Here is a 25981-nt window from a genome sequence, read left to right as displayed (position 1 = left end):
TGTAGAAGGCCTAGTAGAGATCGTGAATGCTTCTCTGAGGGAATGCCTCCTAGCCTTAAGGAGGCAATTATTAGACCACTTCTGGAGAAGCCTGCCTTGGATCCCTCAGAGTTGAGCAACTATATGTCCCCTATTGTGTCTCCAATGCCACTCTATGATTGGAAGCTGATCTGGTGAAAATGGAAGCCAGAGTTTGGCTGTCCAATTCCTGGCTGAGATTATCCCTCCCCTCCATGGGTCTAGCCCCCTCAATACTGAGGGATGGTTTCCAATCCACATGGAAGTGATCTCTATCTGAGAAACTATTCTTACTTGGACTCTCCCCTCCTCACCTTCTTATGAGCAGGTTATGAGGCCAGAACACTTATCAAACAGCACATAATTGACACAGAACGCCAAATGACCTACATAGGTCCCCAGAGTTTCTTCTCTCTGAATGTCTAAGGTACATAACTATACCTGCTGGATACCTCACTCAACTAGAAGTACCAAATCACAGAAGGGCCTTTACCCTTGCTCACTGTGACACCCTTCCCTTCCCTGTCCTCGAAGGAAGATACAGGAAGATTCCTTTCCCGGAACATCTGTGCCCCTGTGACTTGGGACAAGTCAAAACTATTGACCATGTCCTCCTTCACTGCCCATTCAATAGAGATGTATGAAATGTCCTTATTCCCCGCTACTTTACAGGTCACCAGGAAGGTGAGGCCAATACTATGTCTCCCTCTTATTCTCAGACTGTAATCCATCTGTAACATACAACGGTGCTAAGTTCTGTTTGGCAGGACACAGAATCTGCTGGGCTCTGACTGCCAGCCCGAACTAATCTTCCAATCTTTCAGCCCTAATGCTTTTAAAGTTTCCATTTATCTTCAATATTTTATAGATACCGTCTTACTGATTTTAGCTTCGCAGAAATTTCAGATCATGTAACTTCTACAGCATCTCATAGATTTTAGCCCTACTGTGACTTCATAGACACATGCTACTGTTTTAGAAATTTTATAGTTCTTTTTATACAGATACTCATAGTTCTTAGCTTTTCAGTAATCCTATAGTAATTCATATAGTAACCTTACGGTCTCTAAGCTAACAGACACAGACTCTGTTGTTTCTATTGTTTTTATCTGCTTTTAATTGCTGGCAGCACCTGCATCAGCTGCTACTGATCTGTATTGAAATCAAATCAATAAAGATTGATTTGATTTCAATACAGAGCAGTAGCAGCTGATGCGGGTGCTGCCAGTGGTGGTAGGGGAGAAACCTTCACATGTAGATTAGTAGGTTCTTATCTCCAGTACCGCTGCACCTAAAAACTCTTTTCTGCAGTGGTGTGCCACCCAGCACCCACTGCAGTGGAGAATTGGAGACTATTTTCATGGCCAGCAGCCTCTATGCATGTGTAAAGATCAGCTCAGTGGAGGAGCTGATCCTCCACCGCAGCGGGTGCTGGGTGATGTGCCACTGCTGAGAAGGGCTTTCAGGTGCAGTGGTATGGGAGGTAAGCACCTACTAATTTACACTGAGAGGTACCTCCCCCACCTCGCCCCCACGGTGCCTGCACCAGCCACCACTGATATAGATTAAAGTACTTCCTAGCAGATACAATATGAAATGTAAAGCTCACATTTTTTTCTCTGCTTACTGATCTCCATCTCCCAATATTAATAGTTCTATTAACCTTTCTTATTTTTGTGCTATCAACACTTCATTGATTTATAACTTTTTTTTGATTGGGCTTTCCTAACTCTTTAAATCTTCAAGCATAATAGGAATGCCAACCAGTTAATCTTTTTCATCTTGTGCTTTGCAGACACAATAGGCAGAGGTTATACTAAATGTATGAATGGTACAAAGAAAGGAAATAGGAAATATGTATTTACTCACTCTACAATGCATATACTCAGGGACATCTAGCGAAATCAATAGGCCACAATTTAATTTAATTTATTTAAAGAAACGAATACCATTTCACACAATAGATAAATAACTTAGAGAATTCAGTACCAAGGTTGTTGCAAACTCCAGCCATGTAAATTGACTGGAAAAAACCCAAGAACAGACAAAACAGCTGGGGATTAAGGAGGAGGAAAGACCTGCTGGTGCTCATTATGCATTTTTTTCCTTTATTATAAGCATCCACATGATGCAATATAAACAATTGCTAGAGTGGAAGTACTTTGCCTCAAAAGCAAGTACATAAAAATGTAAGTAAAGTAAAGCTAAAAATGGCAGCAATGTGTGTTGATTGTGCACAGATAGTACACACAACACTGAAAGGGAAAAGGAGGAGTTAGTTGAAAGAAAGAACAATTACTTTCCTAGAAACAGTGTAATACCTTTCCTCCCCTTCTAAAAATGCAATTTCCTCACAACTAATGCATTACTTTTGAAAGAGCTATCTGGAATCCTCACAATATCTGTTCATTTCTAATGTCATGAAAGACTAATTGTGAACGTTCCAAAGTTAACTTTAATTAATTATTATTATTATTTCTTGTTTACACAGTCAGACAGGTGTTATTGACTGGTTAGTTTTATCCAGACATCGATTCCTTCCCAAGGACCTGGGATGCCAGAATTTTATAGCCAATTGTTATAGATATCGTCGCAGAATATAGGCTGTTCCCAGTAAAGCTGCTTTTTGTAATTGGCTGATGGTGATTTCTGTGGCCCCTATGGTGTTGAGGTGCTCTTCAAGGTCTTTTGGAACTGCACCCAGGGCGCCAATTACCACTGGGATTATTTTGGTCTTTTTCTGCCACAGCCTTTCAATTTCAATTTGTAGATCTTTGTATTTGGTGATTTTTTCTATTTCTTTTTCTTCTATCCTGCTATCCCCTGGTATTGCTATGTCAATTATTTTCACTTGTTTTTCTTTCTTCTCGACTACAGTGATATCTAGTGTATTGTGTGGCAGATGTTTGTCTGTTTGTAGTCGGAAGTCCCATAATATTTTTACATCTTCGTTCTCTTCAACTTTTTCAATTTTATGGTCCCACCAATGTTTGGCTACAGGTAGCTTGTATTTTTTGCAGATCTTCCAGTGTATCATCCCTGCTACCTTTTCATGCCTTTGTTTGTAGTTAGTCTGTGCGATCTTTTTACAACAGCTGATTAGGTGGTCCACTGTTTCATCTGCTTCTTTACAAAGGCGGCACTTGTTGTTTGTGGTGGATTTTTCGACTTTTGCTCTTATTGCATTTGTTCTTAGTGCCTGTTCTTGTGCAGCCAGTATTAAACCCTCTGTTTCTTTCTTCAAGTTGCCATTCTCAAGCCATTGCCAGGTCTTGGTGATGTCTGATTTTCCACTTATATTGTGCAAATATTGACCATGCAGGGGCTTATTTCTCCATTTTTCTGCTCGGTTCTTGAATTGTTCTTTCTTGTAGGCCTGCTTTGTTTCATTGGTGTTGAATAGTTTCGCATTATTGACCATTTGAAGTGCATCTTCTTCACTGTCCTTGATATATTCTTCAAGGCCTCTTTTCTCCTCCTCTACTGTTTGATGGACTTGCAGCATTCCTCTTCCACCTGAGCTGCAAGGGAGGTAGAGCCTATCGACACCACTGTGGGGGTGCAGAGCATGATTGATGGTCATGATTTTCCTGGTCTTGCGATCTAACGTCTCTAGCTCTGCCTGGGTCCAGTCTATTATTTCTGCAGTGTATCTGATAACAGGTATAGCCCAGGTGTTGATGGCTTGTATGGTGTCCCCGCCATTGAGTTTGGACTTTAGGATTTTTCTAACTCTCCTGATGTATTCACTTCCAATTTTTCTTTTAACTTCAGTGTGTGCGATGTTATCAGCCTGGAGAATGCCCAGGTATTTGTAATGTTCTTTCTCTTCCAGGTTCTTGATGTTGCTTCCATTGGGCAGTTCTATTCCTTCTGTTCTTCTTATTTTCCCTCTGTTCATTATTAATGCAGCACACTTGTCTAGTCCAAACTCCATTGCTATATCGCTACTGAATATACGGACAGTGTTTAGCAGTGATTCGATTTCTGACTGGGACTTTCCATACAACTTCAGATCGTCCATGTACAGCAGATGGTAGATTTGACTTGATGTTTTAGATATTTGGTATCCGAGGCCTGTTTTGTTTAGTATTTGTGAAAGTGGGGTCATGGCGATTACAAACAACAGAGGGGATAGTGAGTCCCCTTGGAAAATGCCTCTTCTAATGCTAACCTGTTCAAGTGTCTCGCCATTGATTGTTATATGTGTACTCCACATGCTCATTGCTTTTTAAAAAATAAATATCTGAATGTTTTTGCTGACACCAGTTGTTTCTAAACATTTTAGTATCCATGTGTGAGGCAATGAATCGAAGGCTTTCTTGTAGTCAATCCATGCAACACTTAGATTGGTTTTTCTTCTCTTGCAATTTTCTAAAATCATTTTGTCAATCAGCAGCTGGTCTTTTGTGCCTCTGGTGTTTGGACAATTTCCTTTCTGTTCAACTGGAAGCTGTTCGTTAGTTAATAAGTGTTGCATGACTTCATCTGCTATTATTCCAGTTAATAATTTGAACATAGTTGGCAGGCAGGTGATCGGTCTATAATTACTTGGAACTGCACCTTTTGCTGGGTCTTTCATGATGAGATGAGTTTTCCCAGTTGTTAGCCATTGTTCAATATCACCTCCTTGCAAAATGTGATTGAACTGTTTTGATAGTTGTTTATGAAGGCTTGTTAGGTGTTTAAGCCAAAAGCCATGCAGTTCATTGTCGCCTGGAGCAGTCCAATTTTTAATTTTCTTTGCTCTTTCACTTATTAATTCTGGTGTTATTATTAGATCTTGCATTTGTTGGTTACATTTTTCGACCTCTTTCATCCAGCCTGCTTTTTTATTATAATCTATTGGATTGTCCCATAATTTCCCCCAGAATTGCCCTGTTTCTTCTTTATTTGGTGTTTCTAGGTTTCTTGCCGTTTCTCCTTCTATGCTTTGGTAGAAACGTCTCTGATTCGACTGGAATTGGAGATTCTGCCTGTGTTGTGTGATTCTGGCTTCATATCTGCTAATCTTCTTGGACACTGCTATTATTTGCTGCTTTATTATTTGCAGTACTTCTCTAATTTTCCTTGAATCTAGGTGGTATTTTTGGATCAGATACTATTTGGTGTTTTCATTCTTCAGCTTCTTGTCTTTCATATCTTTCAATTTACTAGCATCTGATCTGAGCCTGGAGATTTTATTTTCTAATCTAATCTTCCATTTAGGTGATGTACTGCTTTCTTTTTTTACAGGTCCACTGATCTTATATCCGAGCTCTTGTGTTGTTATTGTTGCTGCACTGTACATTAGTTGGTTTGTTTCTTGCAAATTATTGGTTGTTATTTCTGCAAGTGCAGCATTGACATCTTTTAATGCCTGAGTAAGTTGTTTTTTGGCAACTGTTTTCAGAGCTGGAAGTCGAACCCTGGTGGTTGTTTGGTTCATGTGCTCAGTTATTTTTTGCTTTAGTTCTTGTTGCTTTTCTGTTAAACGGCATTCAGGTTTTTGAGGTGAAGGCAAAGGGGAGGTTGCCTGGTTTTGATTTTGAAACAGTTCAGCAACAGTGGCATCCTCTATTTCCAACACCACCTCCACCTGCGCCAAGATGCCACCTTCTTCAGTTGGTGGTAATTCTTCTTCCATATCTTGAGCCTGTGTTGCTCTTTGGAGTTCTTCCAGCTCTACTCCTGTGAATACTTTATTTCTTATTATGAATCTTCTCTGGTCTGCTAGCCTTTGTTCTGTTATTTCTGTATCTGGATGCTTCTCTTTCCAAATTTGGTACATTCTTTTTAAATAACCTCTTCTAGTTGGACTAGACTTGTAATAGCAGATCATTATTTCCTTGCTGGCATTTTTCGTATATTTTTTTCGGTTAAGCGACATTTCTTCCAGTAACCTTGCAATCTCCAGCCCTGGTTGCTCAACTGAAGATCCTGAGACCTGTTGCCCACTTGCCACCAGATGTCCAGGGACTATAGCATCTGGCGCGGTCCTTGTTGACCCAGGCGATGACCGATCCGGTATAGATTTATTAAAGTTATGTCTTACCATATTGTTGATGGGAGAGGCACACTTTGTCTGGCTCCTCTGGTGAGACCTGTCCAGTATGGTTGGACCTCTGGCATAGCTCTCACCTTCCTCAGAGCACGCAAGCCCCACAACCACGCCAAGGTAGTGCCTCACTGGGGGCATTATTAATTATTATTATTATTATTATTATTATTATTATTACATTTATATCCCGTTCCTCCAAGGAGCCCAGAGCGGTGTACTACATACCTGAGTTTCTCTTTCACAACAACCCTGTGAAGTAGGTTAGGCTGAGAGAGAAGTGACTGGTCCAGAGTCACCCAGCTAGTTTCATGGCTGAATGGGGATTAATAGATTAATAAATCTATTAAAGTGTTCCTTAACTGAGTGAATTTCTTAGGGTGCAAGAGAAGCAAACTATGAGAATGGCAGTGTCAGAAAATTCTGATATACTTTCTAAAGCAGTCTTGAATCCTTCTCTCATCTCCTGTTCTGTACTACAGGAAACTACAGCAGTGGCCTGCATCAATGTAAGTGCTCTAGAGAGGATGAACAGGACTTCAGATAAAAGGGTAGAGCTAATTGGTAAAGCAACAGCCAGACTTATAACTCTATGCTTAAAATAATAATAAAAGCTTAGAATGGTAATAGAAAAGTCTTGCTTTTTACACATATTTGTAATTGCTCTCTAATCTCACTCTTATTCAGTAATGAATTACAGAATTAATTTCAACGGAAAGCACAGATTAGCTGCAATAAAATATTTCAAACTGGCAATTATATCTTTGCACAGGACAGAGAATGTAAGTCTACTCTGCCAGTAAGATACATATTATTATAAAACAGTTTATTGCCTAAGAAAATTAATCCTAGCCATTGCCAAAAGCAGCAGTATTATTAGCCAACACAACACAACATTTTTCTAAGAATCCTTCCATTTAGATAATGTGTCTAATTTGTGTAGAATCATAAGACTAGAATAATAGTTCCTGACAGCTTTCTTGGAAATTTTGCGGCTTCAGCTGCAATTAACTCCTGTAATAAAATTCAGTTTTAGTCCTCTTGTGACTTTAGCCTTGTTTGGTCTGAAAATGATCCATTTCAAGGCAAAGCGTGGAGAAGCCCCGTGTCCAATTCACACACACTTCTCCCATCAGATCTGAACATTCCATAAAAGTAGTCCTGCTTATCAGATGAAAGGTTTACTTGGCATCCTGTTTTCTCACAGTGTTCAGATGAATGCTGTCCGGATCTCAGATTATCAATTAGTTTCACAGGAGAGATGCTTTGAGGATAAAGCCACTCTTGAGGATAAAGCCACTTTTGCAAACTGTACTGCCACCAAGTCCAGTTGGCACAGCTCCCTCTCCCTCCATACACTCATCTTTCCTCTGAGCTGGCAACTGGAAGCACCAGCAAGTGCTTTTAAAGTGCACAGTTTGGATGTTGAGCCTCCAATTGCTGATCCCTAGTCTAGTGGCTTTAGCTGGATGTGGCTTCCCAGGTTTGTGCCTTGAGACTAAGAATGCTTCAGCTCCTATGAAAACACTTCTGTGCATGAAATCTTGCCTATATACATATATTTGTAATGTCAAAGAAGTCGTTATGAGTTTACTCTACTGCCATAGGCAGACCGTCCTAACAGATTTAATCTAAACGCATAATGCTCAAAGAACTGTTTGCATTTCCTGTATTTAGAGGTCTGGAAAACACCAAGCAAACGACTTGGATTTTGGAACGCAGCCACACAGTTTATGTAATCTTTCAAGAAGATAAACAACATGATGATGCATTGCTTACATGATGGATGAAAAATGATTTAAATTATTGGAGAGATCAAACTGGATAATAGCAGTAGGCTCAGTGAGAAACTGTCACAATGGCTCTCTAATATTTCAGCCTGCCAGACCATGTTATAGAGATTCAGCAGCAACCTGACTTGCTCACTACTTGAATCATCGCTAATGAAATACCATGGAAGCAGCAGCAGTGATAAATTGTCCCTTTATCTCTAGAGCGACCAAAGGATCCCAGTTATTGTTATGAAATGCTCTTGAATGCCTACAAATGGAAACAGCACCCTGATCAAGCATGATAGTTCATGTGGTGGAGCCCAGAACCAAATTTAAGTCCTTTATTAAAAGCTAAAAGCAAGCCAAATACTGTACTCAAGTATTGTTGATCAAGTTACTTATGAGATTACACCCACTTTGCAAGTCATTAAAATACTCTGCAGGTCCTTACAAAGTGAACTAATTATCTTTGAGAAATAAAATTGGGTTATCCTTGTTATTATGAAAGCAATGAGAAGTTTGGTGCATGTCAGGGGCAAGGTTAGAGTGGGCCCTGGGACAAAAAGTGAAGGTGGGCTCCTCAGAACCATCTCTACCTTTTACAGGGATGCAGGGCAAGAATAGTTTGCAGGGCTCCTGTGATCAACAACTGGTGGTTGTTTTTTTAAGCTTATGCCAGCCAGTCTTTGACAATATTTAACCCACCCTACCAGGGCTTTCTCAACATGTTCCTGATATTGAATCAATATTATTCCAGTTATGTGCAACCGGAAGAGTCTCTGTAGCTGTGCAACACCATGGGGCCCCTGAAAGCATGGGGCCTCTGGGTGGCTACCCCTCTAGCCCCGCTTCAGACAGCCCTGCTGCTTCTTCCTCATGCAACTCACTTCTCATTAAAGCACTGTATCATATCAGCATCTACCACTCTCAGTCTGGTAGCAGCTGATCCAGAGTTTTATCACAATCCATAATCTGGATACAATGCCAGAGTCCAACCTCAGGCCTAAGTGAAGCCAATCACCTTATGCAAAAATACACAACCTGACAGGATCTTCTTGTAAGGCAAACAAGGGACAGTTCAGAGACTAGAATGTACACAAAATGGAATAAGTAAGGCAATGAATAAGGCAGGAGTGAAAGATATGCTGCTGTATTTTCATTTCATTACTCAGAAATAGTTACCATGAAACATGTATAACCAAGCTGTTATATGTACATCTCCTTGGAGAGGGGATGGAAATATGTTCCACAGTGTGCTGTTACCACAGGACGGTTGTATCGATGTTGAGTATATGTATTTGGAATGCCAGAAATACTAATTAGGGATGTGCATGGAACCATGGCGGGGCGGTTCGAAGGCGGTGGGGGTTTCCCTTTAAAAGCAGGGGGAGGGTGCACTTACCTTCCCCCCTCTGGCATCAGTTTTTTTAAACAGCCCATCGGGGAGGCAGCGTACCTCCCTGCTGCCCCGTTGCCCTCATCTTCCAGATATGACCGGAAGTCGCTGATGCGCCTGCGCATAAGCACACATGCATGCGTGACATACGCAGGCATGCCAGCAACTTCTGGTCATATCCTGAAGATGAGGGCAACGGGGCGACAGTGGGGTATGCTGCTGCCCTGATGGGCTGTTAAAAAAACTGATGCCAGAGGGGGAGAAGCAGTGGGAGGGGTAAGTATACCCTCCCCTGTTTTTAAAGAGACCCCCACCACCTTCAAACTGCCTCACCACGGTTCCGTGCACATCCTTAGCCACCATGGAGACATGGTTGCTGATATGGGAAGAGAGCTGGTCTTGTGGTAGCAAGCATGACTTGTCTCCTTAAGCTAAGCAGGATCTGCCCTGGCTGCATATGAAAGGGAGACTAGAAGTGTGAGCACTGTAAGATATTCCCCTCAGGGGATGGAGCCGCTCTGGGAAGGGCATCTAGGCTCCAAGTTCCTTCCCTGGCATCTCCAAGATAGGCAGACACAGCTAGATGGACCAATGGTTGGATTCGGTACCAGGCAGCTTCCTATGTTCCTAAGTCCCAGTGTTGAGACTACTAACTTATACACTAACATCAGTATCAGCGTACATATTATTAGTGAGAGGACTTTTGATCACTTCTCCAAAGAATGTTTGTAGATAGTAGAAAATATACACATGCAGTTGTAGCAAAGGCACATTCATTGTGGCAAAAGCAATAAATAAATAAATACATAAAAATTATTTGTGCAGTGTGATTTAATTTTGACAGTTTTCCTCAGGCTGTCCTACACAATTAGGTCCCCTTACATAATAATCTTCCCCTTGCTAGCTAGGACCTTTGGGATGGGTTCCACATCAGCGAGCAGAACACATGCTTTGCCTGCGGAAGATCCCAGGTTCATTCACTGGCATCTTCAGTTAAATGAGGCTCCGGGAAGCTGCTGCCAGTCAAGCGTGGACAGTACTGGGCAAGATAATTCAATAACCAACTTCATACTTTCATATGTGTTCACGGTATTACATTTTCTTTTGTCTAAGGTGTGCCACGCTGGGCCTAGGCGAGAAGAGGTCGCTGTAACTCTCATTCTTAGACCAGCGACCACAAGGAAGTCACTGGCTCATATGCTGACTATGGGAGTGCTTGTTGAAGGGTGCTGTGGTAGTGTAAAGTTGTTGTGCTAGCTACTTGTGCTAATTTGGGAGCTTGTGTTCCAGACTAGTTTTGTGCGACCACAAACATGCTTACATGGTGTGCAACTGTGGCATATCTCATTTGTTTTTAATGGAATGTTTGCACAATTGCACAATTCCCTGGGTCTTTTAGCACAACTATGCAATCTTTTTGTGTTAGTACAACTTTGCTCATTATGCAAGCGCTTCATTAGTCAGGATGTTAGGCAGTGTAGTGAAATGCTATGCCAGTTTCTTTATTGAACTGGCATAGTTCAATAGTTCATAGAAAGCCAGCGTGGTGTAGTGGTTAGAGTGCTGGACTAGGATTGGGGAGACCCGAGTTCAAATCCCCATTCAGCCATGAAACTAGCTGGGTGACTCTGGGCCAGTCACTTCTCTCTCAGCCTAACCTACTTCACAGGGTTGTTGTGAGGAGAAACTCAAGTATGTAGTATACCGCTCTGGGCTCCTTGGAGGAAGAGTGGGATATAAATGTAATAATATAATAATAATAATAATAATAATAATAATAATAATAGTAAGACCGTGGTCTAGACTTTTTAAATAAGAGATCCAAGAATGAAAAATAGTGACTATAGCTAAAGATCACTTGCTTATATGGTGTTAGCTCAAGCCAATACTTAAGCAGTTTCACTTTTTCCCTAACATGTCTTTTTCTAACTGTACATACAATATAGGTAAACACAGAGCAAAGTCATAGTTAATCACATCTAACCATGTATACAATGTATTCACAATTTTAAGTCAAACTGTTTCAGAAAGAACACAACATAGATTTGTGCAACATGTACCTGCTATAAGTATAACATGTGAAGCAGCTCTTATCCTTTGGTCTGCCTACCCTGCTTAAAACACCACTACCATTTTTCTATCACTCTTCCTATAATTAGTCTGGGCAAAAAACATTCTTCTTCCTGGCCATTTCTGGTTCTCCTATAGCATTAAGCTTTCACCACAGACCTCATGTCAATTTCTGTTTAAAAGATGTTCCCAATAATGCACAACTCTGTCCCCTTCAAAATATTTCATTTTATCTCCTCCCATTGTGGAATGACATATCAAATTTATTGTATGTATATGAACCTACTAGGCAACAGCGCAAATTTAGTAATATAAAGTGAGAGGGCAGCTTTTAAAAACCTGAATCTGCAATCCTGAGAAGGGAAAGTGTTCTCTCTACAGAGAATAAGCAACAAGCAGTATTGGAACAAGGGACACATTGAAATGAAATGTGACAAGGCAAGATGGTGTATAGTTGAGGTATCCTAAAGTTGCTAGAACCAAGAATCTCAAGTGTGCAACAACCTTAAGTAAGCACAAGCAATTGCAAGAAGAAACATGAGCACTTGTCTTTTTCTGCCAAATTTCTTGCTAAATGAGGACTCCTCTTTGATTGAATGTGACAAACATCAAAGAATAGTTATGATACAATGGACCTTCTAACCAATGAGTAGCTGAATTTCGATGGGAGAAATGAGCTGCAGAAATTCAAAGTCCAAGCATGACTTTGGCTGAGTTGAGCTTCTTCTCCCTTTATCTGTACCGTATCTTCTCAATCTGTCCCTCTCTTCCTTCCCTCACTGAAGCCTCTTCAATGTTTATGGTATGCTTTTGTTCCTCTTAAAAAACAAAAAAAATGACTTCCTTCATATTTCTTCCTTAAATCACTGAACGATTTATGACACAGCAGCATCTAAACATTAATCAATTCCTTGGACTTTGGGGTATAAGCACTTGTTTTAAAGATATATGTTGTAGTGGTTCCCTAGAAAGAGTTATTCAAAGCTCCTGTCTCTTCTCTCATATCATTGGTGCCTTTTGAGTAGGGGCCACATGACTTTGGCCCTCCTGCAGATTATTGGACTACAACCTCCATAACCCCTGATATTGACCACTGTGATGGGGAAGGATGGGAGTCAGATCTTCTAGAGCAGGGTTTAACCTTGGGCCCCCAGATGTTGTTGGACTACAACTCCCAGAATCCCCAGATATGGCCTTTGTGTTTGGGGATTCTGGGAGTTGTAGTCCAACAACATCTGGGGGCCCAAGGTTGAGAAACCCTGTTCTAGAGCTATTCTTCTTCCCCACTCATGTCACGCTTATCTAAACACTTTTATTGATTGATTAAATGCCATCAAGTCGGTGTTGACTCTTAGCAACCACATAAATAGCTAAGAGGTAGATAGATAGCTTAGAGATAGCTAAAGCGAACACTTTAGAGAACTGAAAATAATTTATCTCTTTCTAGGGATCTTTCTTATCTCTGTCCATCCACCACAGACAAGGAAAATATCACTTTTCTAGTAGGGATGTGCAAAACAATTCGAATCCACTCTCATTTGCTACCAGAAAATCTACCCTCAGAACACCTCAGAAACAACAAAACCCAGTGCCTCATGGGCTTGTGGGTGATTGACACCCTATGTGCACTACACCGCCACTTGCTCTGGGACACCCTGGTGCCCCCTAAGTGGAGTTATGGGGCTGCTGAAATCCCCATTATTCCCTATGGGGGAAAGAGCTTAAAGATGCACAAACTTCAGAAATTCTTTAAAAATCACCCCTTTCATCAATTTATTTGAAATCTGGATGGTAGCAGGCACCCATTGGGACACTACCACCTGACCCACTCTTCTGTCCCCGAAACCCCCTTTCTGTCCCGAATCTGCCCCAAAGACATGCCAACTTCAAAAATTCTTTAAAAATCATCCCTTTGCCCAATTCCTTTGAAAACTGGGTGGTACCTTTCTTGCACCCACTGGGCACTACCACCCACACTACTCTTTTGGCCCTGGAACCCTTTTTAAAAAATTCAATTGATTCAGATTTGGAAAATTCAGGTACAAATCGAATCTGGGGTGATTCGAGGGGATCAGATTCAGACCCAAACCAAATTGGGGGTGTTTCAATTCGGGTAGAAATTGAATTGAAAAAATTGATTCATGCACACCCCTACTTTCTAGAGAACAGATTAAGGGGAAGGCTCTGGGGACAAACTTACACAATTTCACCACAGCAGGGGTTCTCAAAGTTGGAAACCCAGACTTTGATGGACTACAGCTCCCAGCATCTCCAGCTACAGTCCAACAATATCTGGATTCCCAAGTTTGAGAACCCCTGCACTACAGGCTTCTTTGTAGGGGAACACACAGAAATTATGATTTGGTATCACAGCACATCTAAACAATATCAAAGCCACGTGCTGCTGCATAATTTCTCCAAGTTATTTAAACTAGTTTTAGAGAGCTGGTGTAGCAGTGGCTAAAAAGGTATCCTAGGAAGTTGTTGGTTCAAACTTCATTCAAGCATGAATTCATTTGGTGACTGTAGACAAGTTTCTATTCTCTGAATCAACCCCCTCCCTGCTGCCCATCTATAGCATATGGATAATAATGGTGGCCTACCATATAATATTGTTTTAAAGACTACTGAGATAATGTGAAACGCTTTGAATAGTCAGAAATTAGCATTATAAGTGCTAATGTAGCATTGTTTATTATCGTTCACATCAGTGCAGCCATATACACTCATTCTAGAGAATTCTTTCTCCAATATAATGTAGTACTTTATATTATATATAATTATACATTATATTATTATAATATAATGTAGTGCTTTTCATTTCCAGATCATAACCCCAACATGGGCAAGGCCTATTGGAATTAATTAATGTGAATATAATCCATGGATTCTAAATGATGAAGTGAGCCCGGCCAAGTTCCAGGAACACAGCACATACTGAGGCAGGCTGCTCTTCTGTCAGACACCGCGGCTTGCTGGCAAGAGTAAAAATAGGCAGATATTATTTTTCCATTTATATCCCACTCTTCCTCCAGGGAGCCCAGAGCGGTGTACTACATACTTAAGTTTCTCCTCACAACAACCCTATGAAGTAGGTTAGGCTGAGAGAGAAGTGACTCACCCAGAGTCACCCAGCAAGCATCGTGGCTGAATGGGGATTTGAACTCAGGTCTTCCCAGTCCTAGTCCAGTACTCTAACCACTACACCACGCTGGCTCTGCCCTGGAAGTAGAGAAGAAAGGGGAACAGAATTCAAAGTGTTCAAGAAATACTTAATTAATGAATATCACAAGATTCCCCTGCTAACTGGGCAAAGAGGCACCTTTTACCGTGGTGATTCTCTTTATTTAGCAGGGGGAGAGTAACTGGCCCTATCCACCCCCAGCACAGTACCTCCAGTGACTGTTGGTGGTGTCTATCTTGTGTTTCTTTTTAGAATGTGAGCCCTTTGGGGACAGGGAGCCATCTTATTTGTTTCTTATTTCTCTGTATAAACCGCCCTGAGCCATTTTTGGAAGGGCGGTATAGAAATTGAATTAATAATAAATAATAAATAATAATAATACAAGATTCTATACAGGCATCTGATATATTGTGTAATATTCCCTATTACACATGGGCTACACCCCGCCACCAAGCAGAAGAGCCTGCCACAGTGGCATCACATGCACACAAAGTCACATTGCCAGGGTCCCTCCCTCAAGCCCCTCTCCATTCCAGGGAGTTGATTTGTTTTTATTGTTCTGTGACAGTGTAGTCTCCAGGTTCTGGGAATTCATTCAGCTTATTTTCCCTCCCTGCCACCATATACATTCTTGTTACCCTGCTCTTGGTATTCAACACCTTTGGCTGCATATCCTCACGAGCACAGGATAGGCGTATGTGTTCAGGATATAAAATGAAACCAACCGTGAAGTATAAAATGAAGACAAGAATATATTAATTATTTACTGATTAGAATAAAGATCTCTGCAAAGCAGGGCACACAAGGTTCTCTACCAAGTTACTAGGTTCATCTGCTGTTCTGGATAAATTGTAACCTATAAGGAGGTGAGATAAGTGGGTCCGAGGTAATTAAACTTGGGTATGTAAACTTGGGTTTGTCCCCCGCCCCCGAGTCCTGCTATGCTGCCTGATCTTGTGTGTGTGTGTGTGTGTGTTCCTGGGAGGGATGAGCAAAGTACGCCGGGAGGTATACTCCCAGTAGGGTCACCCAAAGCACGAAGGTTATCCCAGATGCCCAGCTAAAGAAAGCAGGCACCTATATTGGGCAGCGGCGATATAGGAAGGTGCTGGAGGCGGACAATCACTTCAGTGACAACGATAAAGGCATCATTTCATACTGCACGGGAGGAGGCAATGGTAAACCGCTCGTGTATTTCACCAAGAAAACCACATGGGATGACAAAATAGAATGATTGGCGATGTAGTGCTGGATGATGGGCCTCTCAGGTTGGATGGCATTCACTGAGGATGGCACTGAGGAAGAGCTGAGGATATCTTAGAGTACCGATGGTGTTTATGATGCGGTTAGATTAAAGCCTTTTGGACATCTAGCAGCTGATGTTGCCATGCGGGAAAATAAAATCTGAATCTGCAAAGGCAGAATTACAATGGGAACGTGGAACATAAGAAGCATGAATATGGGAAAGCTCGACACAGTGAAGGATGAAATGAATCGACTACAGATTGACATCTTGGGTATCAGACTTCACACGAAGGTGTACACAGAAATCAAACTGATTACATTATTGGTCCAAGGAGGTGGAAGAGTTCAGTTATAACAGCAAAAACATGGCCGGGGCACAACTGTGGAACAGATCACAAATTGCTTATGTTCCAAGTCAAGCTAAAGCGGAAAAATAAAGCCATCCAGCTTCCACGATATGATCTTGAGAATGTAACCACCATTGTCAAGGAAAACATCAGGAACCACTTTGATGTTCTGAACCTCATTGACAGGGAACCAGAGAAACTGTGGAATGAAATCAAAGAAGTTAAGGACGAATGTGAAAACAGACTGCCAAAGACCAAGAAACAGAAGAAACCAAAATGGATGTCAGAACAGATGGTGAAAATTGCCAAGAGATGGCACCCTCACACCTTGGCCTCTCACCTGGGGTCTATAAAGGATTTCATTTTAAGGCCCAAGAAGGCCCATCTGGCTCGGCATCTTGTTTCACACAGTGGCCCACCAGAGGCCTTGGGACGCATCAGTAAGACCCTGACCAGTCCAACAGTAGAACTTAATCAGTGGGAACTTTACCTTGACATAGACTGCAAAAACAAAACAAGGAAAAACAAGGAATTTTTTCCAAAAGATCTCTGAACTCAGAAGGAAGTTCGAACCTCAAATTGGAATGTTAAGGGATACCAAAGGACAGAGAGTAACTGATTCAGAGAAGATCAAACAGAGATGGAAGGAGTATACTGGAAATCTGTACAGCAGGGATGTCAACATCCAAGATACTCTAGAAGATATTCCCTACTTGCAAGAACCTCTAGTACGGGAAGATGAAGTTAGATCAGCACTCCGGTCATTACCAAGTCGGAAGGCTACAGGAATTGATGGAATAGCTACAGAAGTATGGCAATCAACAGAAGAATTAGTCAAGGCTCTAACCAAACCATGCCAGCAAATTTGGAGAATGACACAGTGGCCAACAGATTGGAATAGGTCAGACTACATACCCATACCAAAAAAGGAGACTTAACAGATTGCGCAAATCATTGCACAATATCCTTAATTTCACATGCTAGCAATGTAATGCTCAGGATCATCCAATGCAGATTAGAGCCCTATGTGGAAAGAGAAAAGCCAGATGTTCAAGCTGGCTTCAGAAATAGCTGATAAACAGGAGACATCATTGCTGATGCACACTGGATAAATGAGAAGGCCAAAGAATACCAAAAAGAATTCTCCAGATTCTGGGAATTCATTCAGCTTATTTTCTCTCGCTGCCACCATATAAATTCTTGTTACCCTGTTCTTGGTACTCAACACATTTGGCTGCATAGCCTCACGAGCACAGGATTCAGGATATAAAATGAAACAAACCTTGAAGTATAAAATGTGCTTTATTGACTATAGAAAAGCCTTTGATTATGTCGACCATGTCAAGTTGTGGAATATCCTTAGGAAAATAGGTGTCCCAGAACATCTTATTGTTCTCATGAAAAACCTATACACAGGACAGGAAGACACAGTCCAGATGGAACATGGTGAAACAGACTGGTTCCAGATCTCAAAGAAGTAAGGCAAGGCTGTATACTTTCTCCTTATTTATTCAACGTATATGCTGAACATTTTTTTTAGATTGTGAGTCCTTTTGGGACAGGGAGCTATCTTTATTTATTATTTCTCTGTAAACCGCATTGAAAATTTTTGTTGAAAAGTGGTATATAAATTGTTGTTGTTGAACATATGCTGAGAGAAGCTGGATTGAAAGAAGGTGAGCGTGGTTTTAAGGTTGGAGGAAGAACCATCAATAACCTGCACTATGCTGATGACACCACTCTGATAGCTGAGAATGCAGATTATCTGCAAGCTCTAGTAATGAAAGTCAAGGAGCACAGTGAAAAAAATGTGACTATGACCAAAAGTAAAGAAGACAAAACTAATGACAATGGGTACAGCAACCAACCTCATAATTGATAATGAAGACACTGAAGTAGTGGATAGCTTCTGCCTTTTAGGATCGACCATCAACAGTCAAGGATCCAGCAGTCAAGAAATACACCACAGACTAGCACTTGGTATGGTTGCAATGAAGGCCTTGGAAAGCATATTTAGATGCTGTGACGCATCTACACCTACAAAGATTAGAATTGTTCGGACAACAGTTTTCCCGTGACACTCTATGGATGTGAAAGCTGCACTTTGAAGAAGCAAGATAGAAAAAGTATTGACGCTTTTGAACTTTAGTGCTGGAAAAGACTTTTGAGGATACCATGGACAGCCAGGAAAACAAACAAATGGATCATAAAACAATTCAAGCTAGAATTTTCACTTGAGGCACAAATGCCCAGGCTCAAACGATCATATTTCAGACACATTATGCGAAAACCCAGCTCCCTTGAGAAGTCTATAATGCTGGGAAAGGTCGAAGGAAAGGGAAGAAGAGGACAACCAGCAGCAAGGTGGATGGACTCAATTACGAAAACCATGAATGCACCACTGAGAGACCTTAAAGGCCAAGTTGAAGACAGATCATCCTGGAGAGAATCTATCTATGTGGTTGCTAAGAATCTACACCGACTTGACGGCACTTAATCAGTCAATCAATTGTAAACTTAGTTAACTCCTCCAGACCTTCTTGTCTGTTCCTAGGAGCTGCCCAGAACACTTATGGTTCTCCAGCCTCCACACATTCACCCTTCAAGTTCCACACAACCCCCCTGAACAATCTTTCCTGATAAGAACACCCCAACCAATCTCTCAACCCTCAGTCCAACACACCTCCTACTCCTAAGCAACTAAATCCAACTCTCTTCTCTCACTGCCTTAAAAAAAAAATCCCTCCCCCTCTGAACCTTCTGTGCCTGGTTACTAGGGTAACCCACATACACTCACACACTCACTCACCAGCTCTTATATTCATTTCATCACACACACCCTTAGATTCTGCATTAAATCGTATCGTTTGTTGCCATACAAATGCTAAGGGTATTTGATTCACACATAAAGCATATACTGAAAGTCTGAGAAAAGTATAACCTTTCTTAAACTTGATTATGCAACAGAGTAGTAGTTAAAAATTGCCTTAGGGCTAAACCAATCAGCAGTAAGTCATTTGGGGCATAAGCTCTCCTAGACACAGGGTGCCAGATTCCTATTCTGCATTTTAGGCATACACCCTAAACATACTTACTTAGAAGTAGTTCTACAGAAACAAACAGAACTACCTTTAAGTGAACAGGTTTAGATCCAGATGACTGGCTTACTCACTGGTTGGGCTTCCGTTCTAGTATACTCTGCAACGTGCCGCTTGGGGGCTCCTTCCTTCCCTGCAAGATTGCAAGTTTTTATTTTCCTTTTCTAGCCTTACTAGTGTGTTTAGCAGACGCGCCAGCAATGCCGAAACACGAGCAGCCGACCATTTCCCCCACCACAATTCAATTCATCTCCATAGGAAAATTTGCTCTAGTTCACGATCTGCGTGTTGGATGGGTTGCTTGCACTGCACGCTTTTCAGGGAGGAAGCCCAACTGAATTCAGTAGGACTTCTGACTTTCTGAGCAAACCCAAATGAACATAATGTGACTGTCTTCCATGATAGAAGATAGCCACATTATGTTCATTTGGGTTTGCATAGAAGTTCTATGTAAACATGTGCAACACCAGGCTTCACAGTCACGGAAACACTCTCTCGCTGTGTGCTGTCGGTAGTATGCACACACACACACACACACACACACACACGCTGAGCGGGCAGCCCTACGTTCTCCGCAAGTTGCCACCTCCTTTGCAAGAAAGCCAAGCACGACCTAATACTGCCTTCTTTTATGCAAGGAGGATTGCCGCCCTAATCCCGAAGCAAGCACCCGAGGACTCCTCCTCTGCGCCCGCCTTCTGCAAGCCAGCTTGGCGGCGCGACCTAGAGAACCACGACCGCGGCCGAGGCGAGCTCGGCCCCAACCAGGCCGTTTGCGGACTGCCGAGTGCCGGCTTCTGGCAGGCACTAACTGAGCGACCTCTGTCGTCGCCGTCGTCGTCACCGCCGCGTCCGCCTAGAGCAGGCGGAGCCAGAAGGACGTAAACTGCCTGCGTAGAATGACAAGGCCCGTCACGTGGGTGAGCCGTCGCTCACTCGTGTGTCCTCCTCCTCCGCTGTCCCGGAGCTCGCGGGTCGCCAGCTGTCGTCGCGTCGCAGCCACCGCCGGTGCTTTGCTGTACGGTCCTCTTGTTGCAGGCAGGGAGCCTGTCCCAAGGAAACGCGCCCGGCAGGATTCCCAAAACCGAAAGCGAGTCCCACGCCCCGGCTGGCAAGAGGGTCCTGCTGCATCCGCTGCTGCATGCCAAGGTCTCCTTCTGCGTCCCAGACTTCCAGCCTGGAGGAGGCAAGGGAAGGCAGGGGGCCCACGGAGCGCTAGGTGAGTGGCCAACGCTGCGCTGTGCGCCCCTCGGCCCGGGAGCAACAGCAGCTGGATTCTTCCCAATATAGCGCCCAAGCTGCCAGGGTTATGAGAGCATGGGCAAAGGGCCAGGTCTGGAGCGAAGCAGACCGAGGCGGCGGCCAAGGCTAACCTGTCAGATTAGAGACTTGGGGAGGAAGGGTGAGGCGGGCGGCTGCAGGCAAAGGCCTGCTTATGGTCTCGGGGGTGTATTGCCAGGAAGAGGGAAGGAAAGGGTGGCGGCAGGAGGAAGGCACTTGAGGAATTGCATCCCTGGCATTCTTTCTCTTTCTCCTTTTCCTTTTGCTAAGTCCTTGGCCAGGGAGCGGTCCAATAATCTACTGAGGCTGAATGGAAAGTGGAGAAAAATCAGTTAAGAAATAATAAGAAACTATCTAGGAGTCAAGAAATAGGGAATGGGGGGAGGAGAAGTGGTAGTAGTTGAGAGAGGGGGTGTTAAGTAGGGAGGGAGTCACCTAATGGTGCAGTGGGGAAGTAACTTGCCCAGGGAGCAAGAGGTTGCTGGTTCAAATCCCTGCTGGTATGTTTCCCAGACTATGCGAAACACCTATATCTGGCAGCAGTGATACAGGAAGATGCTGAAAGGCATCATCTCATATGGCGCAGGAGATGGCAATGGTAAACCCTTCCTGTAAAGACCTTACACAAAGACAACCTCAGGGCTCTGTGGTCACCAGGAGTCGACACCGACTTGATGGGCCAACTTTACTTTACTTTAAGTAGGGAGGGGGCACTGCCCAGGTGGGTTGCTATGATATGGGAGTGGTGGGGAAGAGAAGGTGAGGCCAAAAGAGCTGGGTATCATGGTAGGAGAGAGGTGGATAAATAAGTTTGAACTTGTTGATGTGTGTGTTTAACTGTTTGTGCACAACTCCAGTAGTCTGGTATGACGCTACATTTAGATGGGGAACAGCTGCTGGTGTATGGGCATGGTGATGGCGGCAGCACTGATGTGCTAAGGAGGATCTGACAGTCCAGGCCTATGCAAGTTTACTTGGAGCACTACTCCATAGGCTTCAGTGGTGTTTGTTCTCAAGTGTGAGGTAATTATGCAACAGTCGAAAGAGGCTGGGAAGATCACTTCACTGTGGGCTATTTTGCATGTGGTTAAGTGTGTGTATGTAACAAAAATTACATAGGGTACACTGGGATTTGGGATGAAAGCTAGTTAACAGCAATACTTAGCATTTATGCAGAACTTCTTGTTTGATCAAAATGCTTCACATACATTATAACAGCAATCTTTAAGCAGCCCTGCAAGTCAGACAGTAATATTACTGTTTCATATCCACAGCCAGTCATTTCTTGCTCAACTGAACCTAACAGGATTGTTGTAAGGATAAAAATAACCATATTTTGTAGACTGATATTCTTGGAGGAAGAGTGGGATATAAATGCAGATAAATAAGTAATTAACATTACTGTCATATTGTACAATAAGGGCTTAGGCTAAGAAGGTACTAGCTTGCCCGAGACAATCTAGTGGGGAGCTGAAACTAGTAAGCCTTCATCATGGAAAACACAGAATTTTTAGGAAGATGTTATTTAGATTATTGCTCTTATGCTTGCCCGAGACAATCTAGTGGGGAGCTGAAACTAGTAAGCCTTCATCATGGAAAACACAGAATTTTTAGGAAGATGTTATTTAGATTATTGCTCTTATGCAGTGATCAGAAGTTAGGTTGGAGGAAGAGACTTGTTCAGAGAATGTTGTGGGTCAGCTGGTGTGCTGTCTGACTGTCTAGGCCCTGGTACAGTACTGATAGAATGGCACAATCGTAGTTAGGAAGTTGGTAATTTCTTTTTATTGCATTGAATAATTTTGGGGTATTCCTTCAGTTGCTCTAGTCTAGTGGATGCATAAATCTGCAGATATTAATAATAAAAACATATTTGTGTCCTGCTTTTCAACAAAAAGTTTCCAAAGTAGTTTATATAGCAAAAGATAAACACACACACACACACACACACACACACACACACACAGAGGCTTCCTGTCCCAAAAGGGTTCATAGTCTAAAAAGAAATGAGAGAAAAGAGAATATGAACAACAGCCACAGGGCGGAATGCTGTTGTGGGCTGAGGAGCAGCTATTGTTCTTCCCTTGCTAAATATGAAAGCCAACACATCTCTTTGCCCGGTTAGCAGGGGACTATTAAAATTTTTAGTGTACGTCTCATGTGACTTAATGTAATATTATTAGGTTAGAATGTTGTGGTGCTGTAGCAAGACTAGCTTGGCTGTGGGAGTTATCTGGTGATGGAAGCAGTCTGTGCTCTGCCCCAGTCTTCTTAGCAAACTAGCACTTAGTGACCTGCCAACTACTTGTACAGAATAGATAACTATTTATTAGTTATTTTAACTATTTTAGCAAAAAGATCAGGATGGATTATTGAGAAGTATGTGGAACAATATCAAACAGGCTTTATTCCAGGCAGTAGGAAGCAAAAAATATTAAGAGATTAACAGCCGTAATTAGTAAGGCTAAAATGGATAATTTTGGAATTGTTCTCTTATTTCTTGATGCTAGATGGGTTAATTTGTCCATTTTAAACCAAGTGCATGCTTAAACTATGGGCAAGCTGTGTGGGGTTTGCTATCCTAAAAGGCTATGAAAATGATGCAATAACCCTGTGTTTCATTGGTAGATTTATACCTATTATTCTTTCTCATTAGAATGTTCACTTCTTATCATATTCATATATGGCCACATCACATATTACACTTTTTAAAGGTATACCTTTAAGATATTTTAAGTGAACATATAAAAAAAGTAAAGGTGTATGTATTACAAGCAAAGTTTTGAAAATATGTGTAGGTTCCTTAGAGAGTTGGTATTGGTTCCTGGCTTCCTATTGAGAATATACTTGAAGGCAATTGTTTTTTTTTTGCTAACGTTTGTAATGGCCTCTAGGGCACTGAGTTAAAAGCACTTTCAGGTTCCTAGGTGTATTGTAAGGTTCTGAAAAAACCACAATCGTATAATTACTCTGTCATGAGAACCCATCTTCAAACAGATTCATACATCACCTAGAATTGCTAACGGTGGAAATGTGAGCAACTTCTATTTCCTTTCTTCAGAAGGGCTGAAGAGAGAACTTGGGAACTTCATCTCTTCATAGTGATTGCTCTTGGAAACATTACATCTGAGCTGGAACTATTGCAGAATAGCATTGCTTCAGTAATGCTGCTTAATCCATCCTGTACTGTACCAGGACAGATATAGGTAACTGTATCATGAACATAGTTCATTCTACAAGTATGTTGCAATTTTTATCTGATGGCTCCAAGTCCCAATATTAGTGCTGGAGCAGCATTGTTCTGTACAGACACTGCCTGTAGCAAGAGAGCTCTCGACTGAAATGTACTGCAGAATATTTTGTTATCTCACTAGCTTTGATTTGCAGTACATGGAATTCCTAGGCATGTGAACCTTTTTTTTTTGCATATGCCAACTCCTACAGTTCATTGCTAGTTTTACATCAGAATCCCATGCATTCCTTAGAAGTAAGTCTCACTGTGCTCAGTGGAACTAGCTTACTAGTCAGTGTATTTAGGATTGTAGCCTTGGACTTCTGTTATCTTTCCCCTGCTGGAGGCTTTTTGTTTCCTAAACACTACCATGTTTTGTTTGGGGGTTATTCCTGGACATGTTGTGATTAAAATAAATGAACTTGCTGACCATGCTGCCAAGATAGCAACCCAAACTTGCCACTAAGAATTCAGGGTTCTTGTTTAATGACTTCTCTCCCCTATAAGGGAAGGAAGTCTAAACTGATGGTATAGTGGCAAGAGCAGTTGGAAAAGCCACTTTGAGCTTAGACTAGTACTACAGTTATGATCAAATGTGTCCGTTAAAAACTGCAGAGGGATATTGGCCTGGTTTGACTAAGAACTGGATATAGTGTCTGACTCTGTATTCACCTGTGCTTGCTCAAGGGGGAGGACCCATCAGTGTGTGAGCCTCGCAGTGTTTTCTGCTCTTTTAAAATGTGTTGCTCCAGTGAGCACATACTTTTTAAAAACACCTATCAAACTTTTTTTTTAACCCAGAAATTATGATCTGCACTTGTGGGCCCAACTTAGTTTCTGGTGAAATTATTAATTTGCATGATTTCCTCATATTTTAAAAACCAGTTGGTCAGTTCTTTGTTTAAGACCTTGAGAATTAATGGTGGCTGACAGAAGAAAGTTTTATACATAAACTGTATGGAAATTTGGAGATGACTGTTTGGGATATAATCTAGTACATGATGAAATATGGTCTGGATGCCACTATGCCATAAAATATCTATCTATCTACAGTTCCAAATTGTACAAATTAATTGCAAATGAGATACGAGTAATTTGCATTTCTGCTGTCACCACTTCTGCATAATGCATGAAGTTGTACTCAGATGTTGTTGTTGGCTTTGATTCAAAACAATAAATATGACCTTGAAACATGTTTTTAGATGGGTGCAGTATTTTGCCTTGGGAAAAACTTCAAGCACTCAAAGAATGTTAGGTGTTACTTTTCTTTTTTATATAGAAAGAAATTTTTCCTTGGCTTCCTGTGCTCCAAATGGCCTTTGTGTAAGATAGTAATATCGGATAAATGGCCGAAATACTGTAATCTTCAGTTACAGATGATGATCTGATCTGAAACACTGGTAGTTACTCACACTGTTAATTTTGTGCAGTAGGAAAGGTCACCTATAATTAAGATGCTTGCATTCCATCTATAAACAGGTTACTTGAGAGAAATCCTGGCAGTTGCAAGTAAGCGTGTCTAGGACAGCAACCTTGCATCTTGATCTTGTGCTCGGCTACATGTAGGTGCTGCTGTAGGCTAGCACAAGATAGTGTATACACTCTCTACACTTTGTCAATAAAAGTGACATGTAATTGTACTAGTGCTGCCAATTATTTTGATGAAAGCGAAAGTAGAACCTGTATGTGACTGAGTTACTACTGGAAGAAATAGCAGTGCATAGCATAGGGCAGGGCACCCATACATATTTCTTGTGGCTCGTATTTTGCATTTCTTCAGACAAAAAGTACATCTACAAGGTTGGACCCTCCAGAATGAGGTGATGACCTCACCAGTGGTAAATCTTAGTTAATCTCAGGCCACCTGGAAGCTTGGGATTGCACTTTGTACCCACTGATGTTGTCATAGTACTTATGAACTTTAGTTAGATGAGGCTTTTATTTTCTATAAAGGATGATTTATTAAAAGAATATCATATGGGAAAATGTGTAAGTTTTATTACTAAGGGTGCAATCATATGTTCCTTACTTGGAAGAACATGCCAGTGAACTTGGGAGACAAGGTTTACTTTCAAGTGAACATGAATAGGTTCAGGCTGAAAGCTAAGAGTTGGAAGTGGTTGAGGGAAATAGTACACAAAACATTGCTCACTCACAGAAAAGTAGTGGTGCACATAAATACGACGACGATGAATATTTATGTACCACTCTTCAACTGAAGTTCACAAAGTAGTTTACAAAGAACAATACATTTAAAAAATGGCCCCCTGTTCTCAAAAGGCTCACAATTTAAAAGAAACA

General features: G+C 41.8%; 1 protein-coding gene across 5 annotated transcripts in view; it reads left to right on the top strand.

Moving 5' to 3' along the window:
- Positions 1-19948: 19948 nt before the first annotated feature.
- SGMS1 (sphingomyelin synthase 1) overlaps positions 19949-25981 on the top strand; it is a 115476-nt gene continuing 109443 nt past the window's right edge. For all 5 annotated transcript variants that reach the window (XM_053309532.1, XM_053309529.1, XM_053309531.1 and 2 more), the window contains exon 1: positions 19949-20386. The gene's annotated coding sequence lies outside the window, so the exon portion shown is untranslated. The remainder of the gene's footprint in view (positions 20387-25981) is intronic.

The sequence above is a fragment of the Hemicordylus capensis genome, chromosome 3 (assembly GCF_027244095.1).
Source record: "Hemicordylus capensis ecotype Gifberg chromosome 3, rHemCap1.1.pri, whole genome shotgun sequence".
In the NCBI taxonomy this organism is placed as follows: Eukaryota; Metazoa; Chordata; class Lepidosauria; order Squamata; family Cordylidae; genus Hemicordylus; species Hemicordylus capensis.
Note: the sequence above shows the minus strand (reverse complement) of the source record. Positions and strands in the feature narration are given on the sequence as shown.